The sequence below is a fragment of the Corvus moneduloides genome, chromosome 17 (genome assembly GCF_009650955.1).
Source record: "Corvus moneduloides isolate bCorMon1 chromosome 17, bCorMon1.pri, whole genome shotgun sequence".
Classification (NCBI taxonomy): Eukaryota; Metazoa; Chordata; class Aves; order Passeriformes; family Corvidae; genus Corvus; species Corvus moneduloides.
The window spans coordinates 15,360,840-15,375,155 of NC_045492.1; the positions used below are offsets into that span (position 1 = coordinate 15,360,840).

The 14,316-nt window shown below is 50.4% G+C and overlaps 1 long non-coding RNA gene across 7 annotated transcripts; it reads left to right on the forward strand.

Annotated features, from left to right (window-relative positions):
* Positions 1-73: 73 nt before the first annotated feature.
* On the forward strand, positions 74-14,060 carry LOC116452454. 7 transcript variants are annotated; one of them, XR_004243497.1, is made up of 7 exons: positions 74-963; positions 3,198-3,369; positions 4,721-5,305; positions 6,681-8,254; positions 8,342-8,564; positions 11,917-12,178; positions 13,229-14,060. It is a non-coding gene; the product is annotated as an uncharacterized LOC116452454 (long non-coding RNA). The 7 variants fall into 7 exon arrangements; XR_004243498.1 differs by lacking the exon at positions 74-963 and adding an exon at positions 1,901-2,316; XR_004243492.1 differs by lacking the exons at positions 74-963; positions 3,198-3,369; positions 4,721-5,305 and having other exon boundaries at positions 5,312-8,254.
* Positions 14,061-14,316: the final 256 nt, after the last annotated feature.

Genomic DNA, 14,316 nt, shown 5'->3' on the forward strand with positions numbered 1-14,316 from the left:
TGCTGAAACGGGGAGGAGGAAGCGGTCCCAGGGGAAGGTGCCTATGCCGCGCAACCCCAGGCACGTTCCGGCGGCACTTGCACAATGCGGCTAGAGGTCACGCGATGCCGTATCTGTATGATAAGGAGCGTTTTACTGCGCACTAGAGTTCAAAATAGAGTGCGGTACCAGCCCTGGGTCGTGCGATTTCCCCCCTTGTTTCTGCTGACCTCCAGCTGTGGGTCCTGATTGTATCCTTGATCCTGTACTCGGGTTTCTCAGGGAGTTTTGGTTCTTGTTTTGTTTGTGTGCAGTGTGTGTTTGTACATGTTGGAGCTGCTCTCCCTGTGGCCGCAGCCGTGAGAGAGCAGGATAACAAAACAAAACAAAAAAATCGATTTTCATGTTACTCTTAAAATTTTCACAGTTTACATTGGGCTTCATTGGCCCTGCCAGTGAGACGTGCGGCACCATCGCGAGGGCTGGAGCTGTCGTGGCGGGTCTGTGAGCACAGATTCCGACCATCGTACAGCCGTTTTCTCCAGCCGCGCAGGGTGATATCCCCGCAGGAGCGTCACAGGGAAGGGATGAGACATCTGGCACTGCCTGGAGCGCGGGAACAGAGGAGGAACAAGGCAGAGAACAGCCTGAGAGGGAGACGAGACACCATCCTCGGACACATTGCGCCTTTGCTGTGGGGCCGCCGCCAGCCTGTGAGGCGGGAGCTGGGGAGGGACTTCGACCATTTGGGGGGCTGCCCTCCCTTTATTTTTCTGGAAGATGCTCCTTTTGCGGGGAGGGGGGGGTGTACACAAATGTAAATGGCTTTATTAAAGAAACATGCTGCTGTCCGGGCTAGTGTGATTTCGTTTTTGCCTTCTTTGGGGACGAGTAAAAAGGGAGGGAATTGGAATCCGCGGGATGATGATGTCATTTCGGGCACCCCAGTGTCACTTGGAGAGTGAAGATGCATTGGAGGAGAAGGTGAGTAGGGTATGAGAGGGCTTAGGCGTGGTCCTTCTAAAAAAGGGAGGTTACAGCCCAAAAATGCCTGGAAGTTTAGAGGGCGTGTTTGTGCAGAAAATATTAAAAACTGTAGCTTTCCTTACCTTTATATATATATAAAATTAATAATTTATATTAGAATGGATTTCAAAATACAACCCCGTATCTAGTGTATTATATACAGGATCTTCGAGGGTAAGAAGTCCTAAATATGGATATATAAGGTTTAAAAATGCAAATAGAACTTTTATATATATAAATTAAACAAGAAAAGGCTTGAAATGGAAGAAAATATGGTACCTATGAAGGCAATAGAAATAGCTTAGTGTATTCAGTTTTTTTCTCTCCGTCTAACAGCCTGAGATTGTGGCTGGCACTTAAATCGCTGCTGCCACCTGGTGATAAGAACTGCACGTACTGACGAACTGCAGCCGCTCGGTGAGCCTGTGCCACACTCAAGATGGCGGCTTGGGCACGGGTAACGCCGTCCTTCCCAAGATGGGGGGCGGTCACACATGCGCTTCGTGGAAGGGAAAAATTGCTCAACGGCAGGAGCTTTCTCTTCACAAAGGCGTCCTCCCGCCTGCCTGAGCCCGACCCCGACCCCGCGCTTGCAGCCCGATCCTGCGCGGCGCTTTGCGGTGTGCGGACGCGGATGGTGCAAGAGCAGAGTCGACGTCGGAGTCGGGGTTGGGTTCAGGCGACGGAAAAAAAAGCTTTTCTGAGGAGCGGGACCCTTTTTCCGTACCACACAAAAGATGGCGGCCCCGCCGGAAGCGGCTTCTGCCAGATCCCAAGATGGCGAGGATTGGCGGAAGTCACGTGATGCCACACCAACGATAGCATGCCAGCACGCCGATTTTTGGCGGCACCGTGCGCCGGTGAGGCACCGTGCGCATGCGCTTTTTGGGTAAGGACCAAATATGGTGCCACAAGGTTCCCCACTTCTCCGAAAGGCGTCTTTTCAGCTGCCTGAACCCGACCCCTATTTCGATGCCGACCCGGCGCTTTCAGCGTGATTTTCCGTGGAGTCTCTCGGTGTGGGGTCTCGGGGGTAGGCAGGAGCCGAGCGTGCGGCGGCAGGCAGCGGCGAGGACGTCTCTGTCCCGGTCGTGCCGCGCCGCGCGTGACGAGGACCCCGCGACGCCACGCGGTGCCGGACCGGGCTCCTGGCCACACCCCACCCCCGGGAAATGCATGAAAACTCAAAATGGTCAGAAAATACCAAACAGTCACTAAAGCTGCCTTTGCCATCCCCCTGCTCCCCCAAAGGGCAGGAGCTGTGCAGAGACGGGAGCACACAGCAAGGATGCAGCTCCTCTTTCCCTGGAGGTGAGAGCTGGGGGGGGGGGCGGCAGAGCTTGAGGCAAGGTTTCCCAGAGAGGGGGAGCAGGGAGAATTTCAGCTCGTAGCAGCTCTGTGAGTGCCGGATGGACTCCGTGCTGAGCAGGTGGGAGATGTGGGTTGTATTCACGTTCCCAGGAACTGCTGAAATGACAAGTCGCAGCAGCCTCGCGTGTCTGCGTGTAGAACCAGCTCTAATGCTGGCAGCCACGTGTGAACTGGGAAATTAACATCAGGAGGCTGGGAACAAGTCCCAGAAATTGGTTAAAATGAGATGGACTTTGGCTAAACATCTGAAAATCACTTTTGGTTTTGCTTAAGGAATTCAAAACTGAAGCGATTCTCAAGGTGTTGGCATTTCTTTTAGTGTAGTATTGGTGGGGTGCTGGCTCAGTACCTTTCTTGCAGCTGCTGTTGGCTGAACAGATCGGCACCTGATTTACCGGTAAGGTCCTGCTTTGTTCACTGCCTCTCACAGCTTGTACAGTAGCCGGAATCCCAGTGGTGCAGGGATGCACTGGAATTTCTGAGTTAACATTAAGTGTTGCCACATGATTTTTACAAGGTTAAATTCCAGTGAATCTGTACCAAAAACTGGAAGACAGGAAGCACAAGAAGCTGTGCTGCAGGACCTGATGGCCTTGGTGTGCCCCTGGCTGTACCTGTTCTGATGCTCCCTTGCTGTGCTGTCGGTGCTGCCTGTCGGTGGGGATGGGCAGATCCAAAGAGCTGGAGTTAAACCCCACGGAGGCATTTCGGAGCAGGCGGGTGGAGCCAAGGCAGAGCTGCTCAGGGACTGCAGGTAGAAACTGAAGCCCTCACAGGGAAAGCTGTGTAATCATCACAATCCTCTGCGTTTCCTATGATAGAACCTATCCTTGGTCATTCCTGCGGTTTGCAGGGAGTAAAAATGCCCTTGGGGATTTGCTACTGGGACCAGCGATCCATTTTCTGAGGGGAGTCCTTGAAACAGACCTGTGAGAAATGAGGATGCTGCAGCCAGAACAATGGGAATGGAGAGTCCATAGTGAATGTTGTCCGGTGAGTCTCTTGATATCTCTGATCTAATGCTGTGCTATCACAAAGTGACCTCATTCCTATTTAAATTGTCCCAGTGTGCTGAAAGTACACGTTGAAGTACAAAATGCCTGTGGGAAACTTCATGCTCCCAAGGGATTAGTTTAGGGATGTGCAGCTTCTGAACTGCACAAATAATTCAGATTGCCACAGAAGCCTGCTGGGCCATGGTTCTGGGCCAGGAGTATCAGGAAAGTGGAATCTTCATTGCCAGCTCAATAGTTATTTTCCTTGGAGTGATCAAGGAAAATAACAGAACAAAATGGTGTTCATGCCCCACTTGCAAACCACAGAGCAGGATAAATGGTGCAACAGTGTGTTTTTTTCCTGCTCTCTGCACTCGCTCAAGGATGCCCTGAGGTGCTCTGGCTCATGGCAATATAATCTGTGTGTAACAGCTTCCCATGCCTGTCTGTGCAGCTGGGTCAGTCACCGGATGTCCCGTAGAATCCCTGAGGCGGGAAAAGCCTTTTGAGACCATCAGGTCTGACTGCTGCCCCAGCACTGTCAGGGCCACCCCTTAGCCATGTTCCCAAGTGCCGCATCAGGAACCACCCACCGACACAAATTGGGGTGAGGGCTGCAGGCACTGACAGTGTCATTTCTCACTGGCAGGGGGGCTGGGGGTTCCCAGAGGGGTTCCAAAACCCCTGGCCTTCCCAGGCACGATGGCTGGTGTGGAGAACACAGGCTGCAGGGGGGAGCAGCCCAAAGCCAGACTTGAGATCATTTCCCTGCAGTTCAAGGAGCCAGTGCCCAAAGCACCTTTAACTCCACTGTGCTTGGCACCTTTTTGTACGTGTAGGTTTTTATGCACTTGGAAACAGATTTTGGGATCTGCCATTGAATTCAGTGGATTGTCTCAGCCAGAGACCTTTTTGCTGACCTAAGAGTAGCTTTTGAACCCCAGAGCCACAGGGTACGTAGTATTTTACAGCACCAGAGCAAGACCCAGCGGATTATCCTGTTCAGTGACGCAGCTGCCCATGAGGGCCAGGTCAGCTGGGACAGCCCTCCCTGTCATGCATTTTCCTCCCTAGGAGAAGGAGAAACCGCTTGGCTTTACTCTGCAGGGTTCACCGAGGCTGTGAATTGTAATCCAGAGCATCTTCAGGCTCCCGGTGCTTGGGGCTGTGGTCTTTGGTGTGCAGAACACACCCCGATCTGTGTAATTCAGGTTCAGATGCACATTTCCAGAGTTACACGGACTGGGAAGAGTCCAAGAGGGTGGTGGGAAGGGCTTTCTCCCGGGCCTGAACACCCTCAAGGCAGGGACGATTTAAAAATGTTTGTTGTCTTTTATTTCCCAGCCCAGGGCTAAGTTGATGTTCCCTGAATTGGATGCGGAGTTAGGGCATGCAAAGGATCGTGGCAAGCGCAGCACTGAAAACGTCAGGATGAAACAATTCTCAAGAAACTCAACTTTCTAAAGCATTTGTCAAGATAAAATCATACAGGAATGACCTTGGCAGAAAAGGCCCCATGAAGAAAGGCAGCAGGAGAACAGCACTGAACAGAAACACTAAGGAATTGCTGCTGGCTCCTGGTGTCCTGTTTTTTTCAGGCAGGTTTTCTACTGAATTGAAAAGCAGTGTTCTTGCCTCTGCAAGGCACCTGCATCCTACCAGAAGGAGAAAGTGTGGAGCAGCAAGTGGGAGGAAGGACCAGTTTTAGACCTGCCCTTGGATTCCAGTTCCTCGTGGAGGGTCTGTGCTGCCTGAAGTACCAACGAAGTAAATCCTGGAGTACCTGTTTGTTCACCTGCTGAGCTTGGAAGACACATACTGGACGTGAAATTCCAGGGAAGCTGCACTTGCAGTAGTGGCTGGAGCAAGAAGCAGTGGAAGCTGTTTGCTATGTGTTTGTTCCCCACCCTTACCTCAGTTTCCTGGGGCCCCGGGTAATCACACGTCACCTTTGCTTTTTCCGAGGTCTTTGCTGAAGTGCTTCTAAATGTGGCAGTGATGTTTTGCATAGCTGGAATTTACTTCTGTTTTGAGAAGCGTGTCTCATTGTGCAGTCTGGGATTTAACAGTTCCCATGAGAGGATAATTGCACTGGAAGAAGGCAAATGAAGCCAAGAGCCTGGACTAGGATGCCACAGGCTCGTGCCGAGCACGGGTTACAAAATACCAACCCCCCAGGTTACAAAAATACTAAACTGAAAGCCCATGTCACAAAATACCACCCTCCCCCCGCCTACAGAAATACCAAATAAAACAGCCTACCAAAAAAAAAAAAAATCAGATTCCAAGATACCAGAATAACCTAGTTCCAAAATAATAGAAAACCAAGTTAAAAAATATCAGAAAACCAGGTTTCAAAATACCAGAAAACCAAGTTCGAAAACACAAAAGTACCCTAGTTTCAATATACAAAGTTCAGAAATAGCAAAGTAACTCATTTTCAAAATAGTAGAATATCAAATCCCAAATTACCAAAGTAGTCCAGTTTTATAATACCAGAAAACCAAGTTTCAAAATAGCAAAGTAACCTAGTTTCAAAATACCAGAATACCAGGTTCCAAAATACCAAAAGAATTCCATTTCAAAATATCAGAATATTAAGTTCCAAAAATATCAAAATGGCCCAATTTCAAGTATCAGCTTCCAAAATACCAATTTTCAGCTGTCTTAGATGTGCAAGATTCCCAAACCCAAAAGAGTGCATTACTGTCAAAATGGGATCTGTGCTACCAAAATGGATATTTTCTCTTCCAAAAAAGCTTTCCCCTCGTGACCATCAATACTTGTATTTATTTTGATTATTTAGCCAGATGTAATAAGAATTTTACTTTAAAAGTGAACAATTGTAGTACTTTTCTGCTTAGTTAGTGTCTGTGAGAACCAGCATTTGGGCAGGAGAGCTGCAGTCGGGAGCAAAGGATGGAGTAATCTGCTCCCTGGATGGACAGGGAAAGACTGAGTAGCAGGCAAAGGGAGTATTTATAAACTATATCGATATTCACTGAAATTCAGGGTAGACCAGAGATGGGGATGAAATTGTTGTTTGAGTTTCATATACATGTCTTGAACTGGGGTCAATACAGAGTTAGATTGTTGTGCTGGCTTTGCCTCTTTATTTACTAGTTGTTCTTTTACTAAGCTTGAGACTTTATTCCCAACAATATATGTGAAACAAATCCATCTTTCCCCTTTTGGACATTTGCTTCCCAACCTGCTCCCACTCAGGCCCTTCCCAGCTTCGAGGGAAATTCACTCCCTCTTCAAGCCCCAAAATCATGGAAAAGTTCCTTTGTATCCTTCTCTCCACAGCCCCTACGTGGATTAATCAACTTTTCCGAGCTGATTAATGGTTTGACAGAAGAACTGCCTGGAGAGCAGCTGAATTCCCACAGCAAAATTCCTGACTGAGGGAAACGACCTTGGGTTCCTCCCCTTCCTGTAAAGCCTGGGAAATCTGGGAAAATCACAGCTCCAAAGGAGCTGCTCCCCTCGCCCCCGGATTCAAAGAGAAATGGAGAAACACTCGAAGTTTTGAGATAAAACCACTGCAGATAAAATTGAAATGAGCCCTTCAGCCGTTTTTTTGTGTGGTATTTAGGATGCAAGGGAAAGAAGGGCTGGGTAATCTCTGGGATTAGGGAACAGCACGGCTGAGGTCCCAGATTTCGAGGCCAGGTAATGGCTGGAACAAAACATTAATACGGACTTTGTCTTTAAAAGCAAAAGCTTTAAAAATTAGGAATAGAACAGAAACTCTCATTAATTCAGGACTGTACAGAGCCTAAAGCCTCCTTAGGTTTTCAGCTCAAAGCAACTTTCTTTTTCATGGGGCCATAAACAGATTTTTTCTGGCTTTTTAAAGCTGTTTCCTCTACTAAAATCCATTCAGCTGTCAATCCATCCTCCTTCAGAAGGTGTCAGTGCAATCTACCTTAAATTAAAAAAAAAGCCCAGGGAAGAAGATCTTATCTCCCAGATGGAGAATGGGACTGGAAGAATAATAAAAGTGAAAGTGATTCACCAGGACTGGTGATGAAAAAATCCGTGATGGAATCAAGATTAGGGTCTTAATCTGCTCCCTTCTTTCCACCTTGCCCCAGATCTGGGGCAGCTCTTGCTGGGCTGGATCCAGGATCACTGAAAGCGCCAAAGGCTTCCAGGAACTTCAAATGCAGCAAAAATCCCCCCAGGTCTGCCTGAAATAGGAATATTGGGTTTAAAATGGGCCTTTTGTTACAGGGCTGGAATTAGGGAGCCGCCTAGCAGGGACTGAAAACACGTCTGAGGATCAGCAGAGGAAAAAGCAGCTTTTTCCTGCTGTCTGCAGGTCAGAGCTCTTTAAATTGGGGCTGTTAAATGTCCCTGGCCACAGGAGATTGGGGAAGCAGAGGTGAAGGGAAAAAATCCTCTTTATTCCCTGATTGATCCCTGAGCTTGGGTTGCTCCAAAATGCAGCCCCAGAAAAAGAAGAAGCAGAGAGAGGGAATTTGTGCCTGCAGGGAGGGGCTTTGCAAAGGGCTGGGTGACAGCAGCTTTAATGCTTTAACTAATTCTTTAATTGGTGTTTTAATGTGTTGATGCCCAGCCCCATAAGATGTTTTTAGGGTGAGGGATATGATGAGGGCATAAAAAGGAGGATGGTGGATCCATGATCTCCATCCCAGAAGAGAAACCTGAGTTATTTCTTGATAATCCCAGCACTAACCAAGCCAAGGATTTTCCAGTATTCTCCCTGTATGGATGGGAAGTGTCTGTTTTCCCTGCAGCAGCTGTTGGGAGAGTGTGGAACAGCCTGTGGACCTGCAGGGGAGAAACCTCCCTCTGGAAAATCCAGGTGTGATGTTGGAGTGGCCCATGCCTGGCCAGGCAGCACCCAGGTACAGGTAAGAAGGAAAAAAAAAATCCCAAAATCCTGGAATTTTTAAGGTTGGAAAAGCACTTAAAGGTCATCAAGTCCAACCCTCAACCAGCACCGCTACGTCCCCAAGTGCCACACCCACGGGTTTTTTGAAGACTTCCAGGGATTGGGACTCCAGCACTCCGGTGTGCTCCAGTGCTTTCCAACCCTCTCCAGGGTCCAGCTGCAGCATTCTGGCACCTGCTGCTGTGAAAGAGCTTCATGGATGATCCCAGCTGGAATCCCACCTGGAGCCCTCTGGCACAGAGCCCACAGCGCCCGGGGATGCGTCACAGGTAAGCAGCATCTCCCAGCACCTTTTGCTCCCCAAGAATTCCAAGGTTCAACCCCTAAAGAATGCATCCTACCGATCGAATCCTAAAGTGACGGGGATAGGTGGTGGCACGAGAATTACTGCACGGGGAGACCCCAACACAGCCCTGCAGGATCCCTGCAGCCTCTGGGACTGCTCCAGATGTTTTTCCAGGTGTTTTATTGCATTGCAGGGGGGTTCTGCTGTGCTGCCCCTTCTCGAGCAGAATTCTGGGCTGCCCTGGCCATTGTGTGTGTTTGGTAATCGCAATTAATATTTCAGTAAAAAGGCACCTGCTCTTCCCAGCCTTCAAACTTGCTTGTGTTCCTTGTTTTCCCATCCTGAGCTGTCCACAACAGCTGCATCTTAAATTTCATCCCAGATCTTTAATAATCTGGACTTAGTGAGAGAAACAAACTGCCCAAGGAAGCAATTAACTTAAATTTACCTGAATCCAAAACCTTCCCCAAAGACATGAACGAATTCCAGGTGGTTCATGCCTGGGAAGGGCTTCCAGCATGTGTGCATTAAGTTTCTTTCTAGCCTGGATGTTCCTGATTTCCCTGTCCAAGAATCAAAGCTTAAACACGGAATTTACTGCTTCCAAAAAGTTTTGAGTTGTGCATTAAACGGCAATTGGTGTGCTGAGATATTTCCTTAAGTAAAGGAAAAATAAATGGAAAAAGGAAAAAGAAGAGAGAGAAAGGGAAAGGGAAAGAAAGAGGTGGGAAAGAGAAAGGGAAAGGAAAGGGAAAGAAAGAGGTGGGAAAGAGAAAGGGAATGGGAAGGGAAAGGAAAGGAAAAATTAGACATAAAAATAAAATTAAACCCAAAAATAGATATAAAACCAGAAAAAGAGACAGCAAGAAAAACAGAAAGAAGAAGAAAGAAAAATGAAAATAAAAAGAGAAAGAGAAAAGGAAAAGGGAAAGAAAAAAGTGAGGAAGAGGAAAAGGGAAGAGCAGGTGGTAAAAATTGATGCTTGAATGTTATAGAATCTCATTTAAATTAAATTAGAAGTTTCTGTTTGCTCTAGAGATGGAACCAAGGATAACAAATGGTGCCAGGTGACATGAGGGGAACAGGATTTTCTGAGTGGTCCCATATGAACTGGATAAAATAATGGAGCAGGGAGGCAGTTTAGGGAACCCTTGATACCCCCAGAAACTCCTCCAGGAGGAAAAAATCCTGACTAAATAAGCCCTGTGGCGTTCCTGCCTCAGCTCTGTCCCACTGCTCTGCTCTGGGCTGTGGGATTGGACACAACCAACCCTGCAGCACCTGGGGACTCACTGAAAAAGGGGTTTTTTCACTAAAAAACACTAAATGCCTCTTTTGCTGAGGTGCTGTGCCACCCGTAGGCCAGCTGTGGCCAGCTGTGCAGGGCAGCTCCTGCAGAGCTTCTTCCTTCTGCTGCCTGCGCTCATTCCCGGCTTGGAAAAATCCCTTCCCGGAGCCAGCAACCTCCTCCCCGGCCTGATCCCTGCTGCTTTTCCTGGAGACAGGAGCGGAAATTGTCCATTTTTGCCGTTCACTGCTCGGCAGTCACAAAAATGTCCTTGTCCCACTCAGCAGTGCCTGCAGCAGGGGAGCCCTGGCTGCCGCTCAGCGGATTCCTGCTCTTCCCGGCACGGATGGATGCATCCAAGCGCTCATTGCTGATCCCTGTGCTGACAGCCGTGCTGCCGAGGTGCAGCCTGCTCTAGCAGAGCATTTGGACACGGCAGGGATTCGCCTGAGCTTTCTTACCTCTCCCAAATATTCTGTTTCACATGTGCGGGGAGTTAATTCTCTCTGTGGATCCAGTTTTCTGTTCTGATGTTGCTATTTCTAGCAGCACGTGTTCTCTGGGCTGGAGTTACACATTTCCCTGTCCCTGCGCCAGGCCCAGGAGCTGCGTTGTTTCTTCTGAGCATCCTCTGTGGCTTTTCCCGATGCTTTTCCTTTTTTCAGGCTATTCTCTGGGATGGAATTTTGCCTCCGTGCCTCAGTCCAGCACTCCCAGGGTGCTGCTGTGCTGGAAAAGCTGCAGCCCGTGGACAGGGTCACTTGGGCAGGGTTGGAAACTGGCTGATGGCCAGCCCAGGGAGGGGTGGGAATGGTGCCGTACCCAGTTGGGAGCAGCCTGGTGTCCCCCAGGGATCAGCGCTGGGCCCAGTCCTGTTCAATATCTTTATTGATGATCTGGATTAGGGGATTGAGGGCACCCTCGGTAAATTCACAGATGGCATCGAGTCAGGTGGGATGTGGATCTGCTGGAGGGCAGGGAGGCTCTGCAGAGGGATCGGGACAGGCTGGATCCATGGGGTGAGACCAGCAGTGTGAGGGTCAACAAGGCCAAGTGCCTGGTGCTTCCCTTGGCTCACCGTGGAACACTCCAGGCTGGGGGAAGAGGGGCTGGAAAACTGGGAAAGGCCCTGGGGGTGCTGGGGACAGCAGCTGGACACGAGCTGGGTGTGCCCAGGTGGGCAAAGCCAAGGGCACCTAGGCTGTGCCAGCTTGGGGTGACAGCAGGGCCAGGGCAGTGCCCGTCCCTGTGCTGGCACTGCTGGGGCACCTGCAGTGCTGGGGGCAGCTCTGGGACAAGAGGGACACGGAGGGGCTGGAGCGAGTCCAGGGAAGGGAACGGAGCTGGGAAGGGGCTGGAGAGTTCCTGAGGGAGCTGGGAATGGGCTGGAGAGTTCCTGAGGGATCTGGGAAGGGGCTGGAGAGTTCCTGAGGGGGCTGGGAAAGGGGCTCAGGCTGGAGCAAAGGAGGCTCAGGGGGGACCTTGTGGCTCTGCACAAGTCCCTGACAGGAGGGGGCAGCCGGGGGGGTCGGGCTCTGCTCCCAGGGAACAGGGACAGGAGGAGAGGGAACGGCCTCAGGCTGGGCCAGGGGAGGCTCAGGGTGGACGTCAGCAGGAATTTCCCCATGGAAAGGGCGCTCAGGCCTTGGAAGTGCTCAGGGAGGTTTGGAGTGCCCATCGCTGGAGGTGTCCCAGGAAGGCCTGGCCGTGGCACTCAGCGCTCTGGGCTGGGGACAGGGTGGGGATGGGGCACAGGCTGGGTTCGATGGTCCCGAAGCGCTTCTCCAGCCCAGCGATCCCTCAGGGGATGTGAGGGGCCCGCGAGGTCCCGGGGCCGCTCCCGCCCCACGCCTGACGGGCACCGACCGCGGCCACCAGGGGGCGCCAGGAGCCGCTAGTCACGCACGCGCTGCGCCCGCTCCCGTGTGCAGCGCCGCTCCCGCACCGGCCCGGCCGCGCCGCCTCAGGCACGGAGGATCAGCTCCGGCAGAGCGGCTCCCTGTCTCCCCTGCCACTGGAGCTGCATCGTTCCCTTCGCTTCTTGCAGCTTGTGAGGCGGGGCTGCGCTGCGCGGAGGGATGTTGCTGGGCGGCGGAGGGATACGGCTGCACGGTGCCGGGGGACCCCGGCGGGGGCGGCGATGGCGCGGCAGAGCTCGGGAGTGGCGCAGCCGATCTCCGTGGCGGCGGGCGAGGAGGCGGTGGGGCCGCGGGGGACTGGCTCCGTGACTCCGGCATGGCAGAACTCAGCGGTGGCGGGCGAGGAGGCGGCGGTCAAGCCAAATGATCTCTAAAGAAAGGAAAAGGGAGGTATTGTTATAAATGTACTGTGGTATTGGCTTTTCGCATGTTCCATAATTGTTATGAATGTATTGTGATGTTGGCTTTTTTCATGTTCCTTAATGTTAGAAAAACTTTGCCTAGGTTGTGTAATGTAATGCTATAGAATGTCTGTAGTTTGGGTGGTCAGTTTGGGAAGGATGCGGGGGGTCTTCACATTCCTGGAAAATCCTATCAGAAGAAAAAAAAAAAGCCCGAAACCAGAGCCAAGGAAAAAAACAAGACTGATAAGATGATACTCAGCAACTCCAAAGAATTAATGAATTATGCATAGTGGTGATTGCTACAGCGGGGATTACTGTTAACACGCATATATCAAACCAAGAGTCCCGTGGAATGGAAATATATATGGACGGATTGTTGGTAGATGTTTCAGAAATGTTTACTTCCCCAGAAGTTTCAACTTCTCTCTCTGTGTCATTTAGTTTGTGTCTGTGTTATGTAGTTTGTGTCCATCGTCTTGTGTGTCACAGGGCTTTGTTATGTCTCGGTGCTTTATCGGCCTCGTTCTGGGCCACATCGGCAGCGGGGGTCTCTGCTCGCGTACTTTCTCAGATCGGGCTTAGTCTGGCATCTTTACATTTTTGCTTTTTGAGACCACAAGAAGTACACAAGATATTCTCATCCATCTTCCTTCTCGCTTTTGATAAGCACCTTCTTTTCACGTTCCATTCCCTTGGACTTCTCTTTGGAGAGTATTAGACTCTTCTCACGTGACTGCGGTGGTTCTGTAGGTTCCGCTGCCTCAAAGCGTGTTGGGCTCGAGAATTAATCTTCCGGAGATTTATTTCAAGCCCTTGCATCATCTTTGTTTATATTGGGCGCACCACCTTGTTCGTGTGCCGCTTAGGGTCGGAGCTGCCCTGCCCCGGCACGTAGGGTCACGGTTAAGTGGAAGAGTTATCAAACTTAGTGGTTCACCTCTTTTCTGTGGGTTTTTGGGCAGAAGACTTACGGGCCCGGTGTGGGAATAGCTCCCAGCCCTCGGCGTCTCGTTGACCGCCTCCCGTTGTCTCGCAGGTCCCCGAGGCGGCTTCGGATCTCCGCGGTCACCGACGCTGCCGATTTTCCCGGCGCGCGCCGTTCGACGTCGAGGAGCGGCATCCAGAAGCTGTGTCGGAGCATCTTCCTGGCTGGAATGTTTTGAGTAAGGGCTGCAGTCAGGGTGTAAGCTGAAGGGTGTGTGACTGTGTGTGTGTGTGTGACTGTGTCTGTCTGCCTGCGAGAAGAGTGCGGGTGTGGAATGGTTCTGACCTTGTGTGTGGGAGTTTTGCCTTTCAGCTACTTTTTAAACTTAGAGTAAAAACAACCCAGCTGCGCTGGCTGGGGATTTTTTCCCTCCTCACTGGACTTTTTTTATGTGGGACCCGGCCGGTCTGTGAGGTGCCGTTCATCGCCAGGGTTTGGGTGCCGACCGTGCCGGGGATTTGTCAGGCGGGATGATTTTGGGGCTCCCGGGAACCGCGTTCCCATGGGGTGCTCTCGAGACGAGAGCGAGGGTGGGTTTGTGTGTCAGCTGAAGGAGGTGTGTGGTGGATGAGTGTTTTCTTCTCCAGGTGCTGCTGTTGTTTTGGGTTTCCTGGAACAATAAAATGTCCTAAATTTTCCAGAAATAGAACAATTGTTACATTGTACTGATAGGGGGTTGGCTTGTGTTGCTCTGTGTTCGTGTTTGCTGCTGCACTTGCACATATTGCTCTGTATGTCAGTTGGACTTTGACCAGTGTGCATATGGATTGTACTTGTGCTTGTGTACATTGTTGTTTCCACTTGCTTTGCTGAAGTGTAAATAAAAAACCCTCGTTCAATCAAGTTGAATAAACCCTAATAAAGATACCCCCCCTCCCCCCTTGTGGTTGCTCTCTTCCTTTGGTGTGGTTTAGTAATTTTTTTGTCGTATTTCTTGCTTTGCTGCTCTGCTTTGCTTTACTTTTCAGTCTATTCCTCACTTGACTTTTTCTAACTCTTTATCTTTTTCTTGCTGTTTAACTGTTTCTGGATGTCTCTGTCACTCTATTTCTCAGTTTCTCTTTTTCTCTTCAACACTAATTCTCTTTTAAACTCGATTTCTTTTTCTCTCAAACCCTCTTCTTCTGTTTCTCTATTCC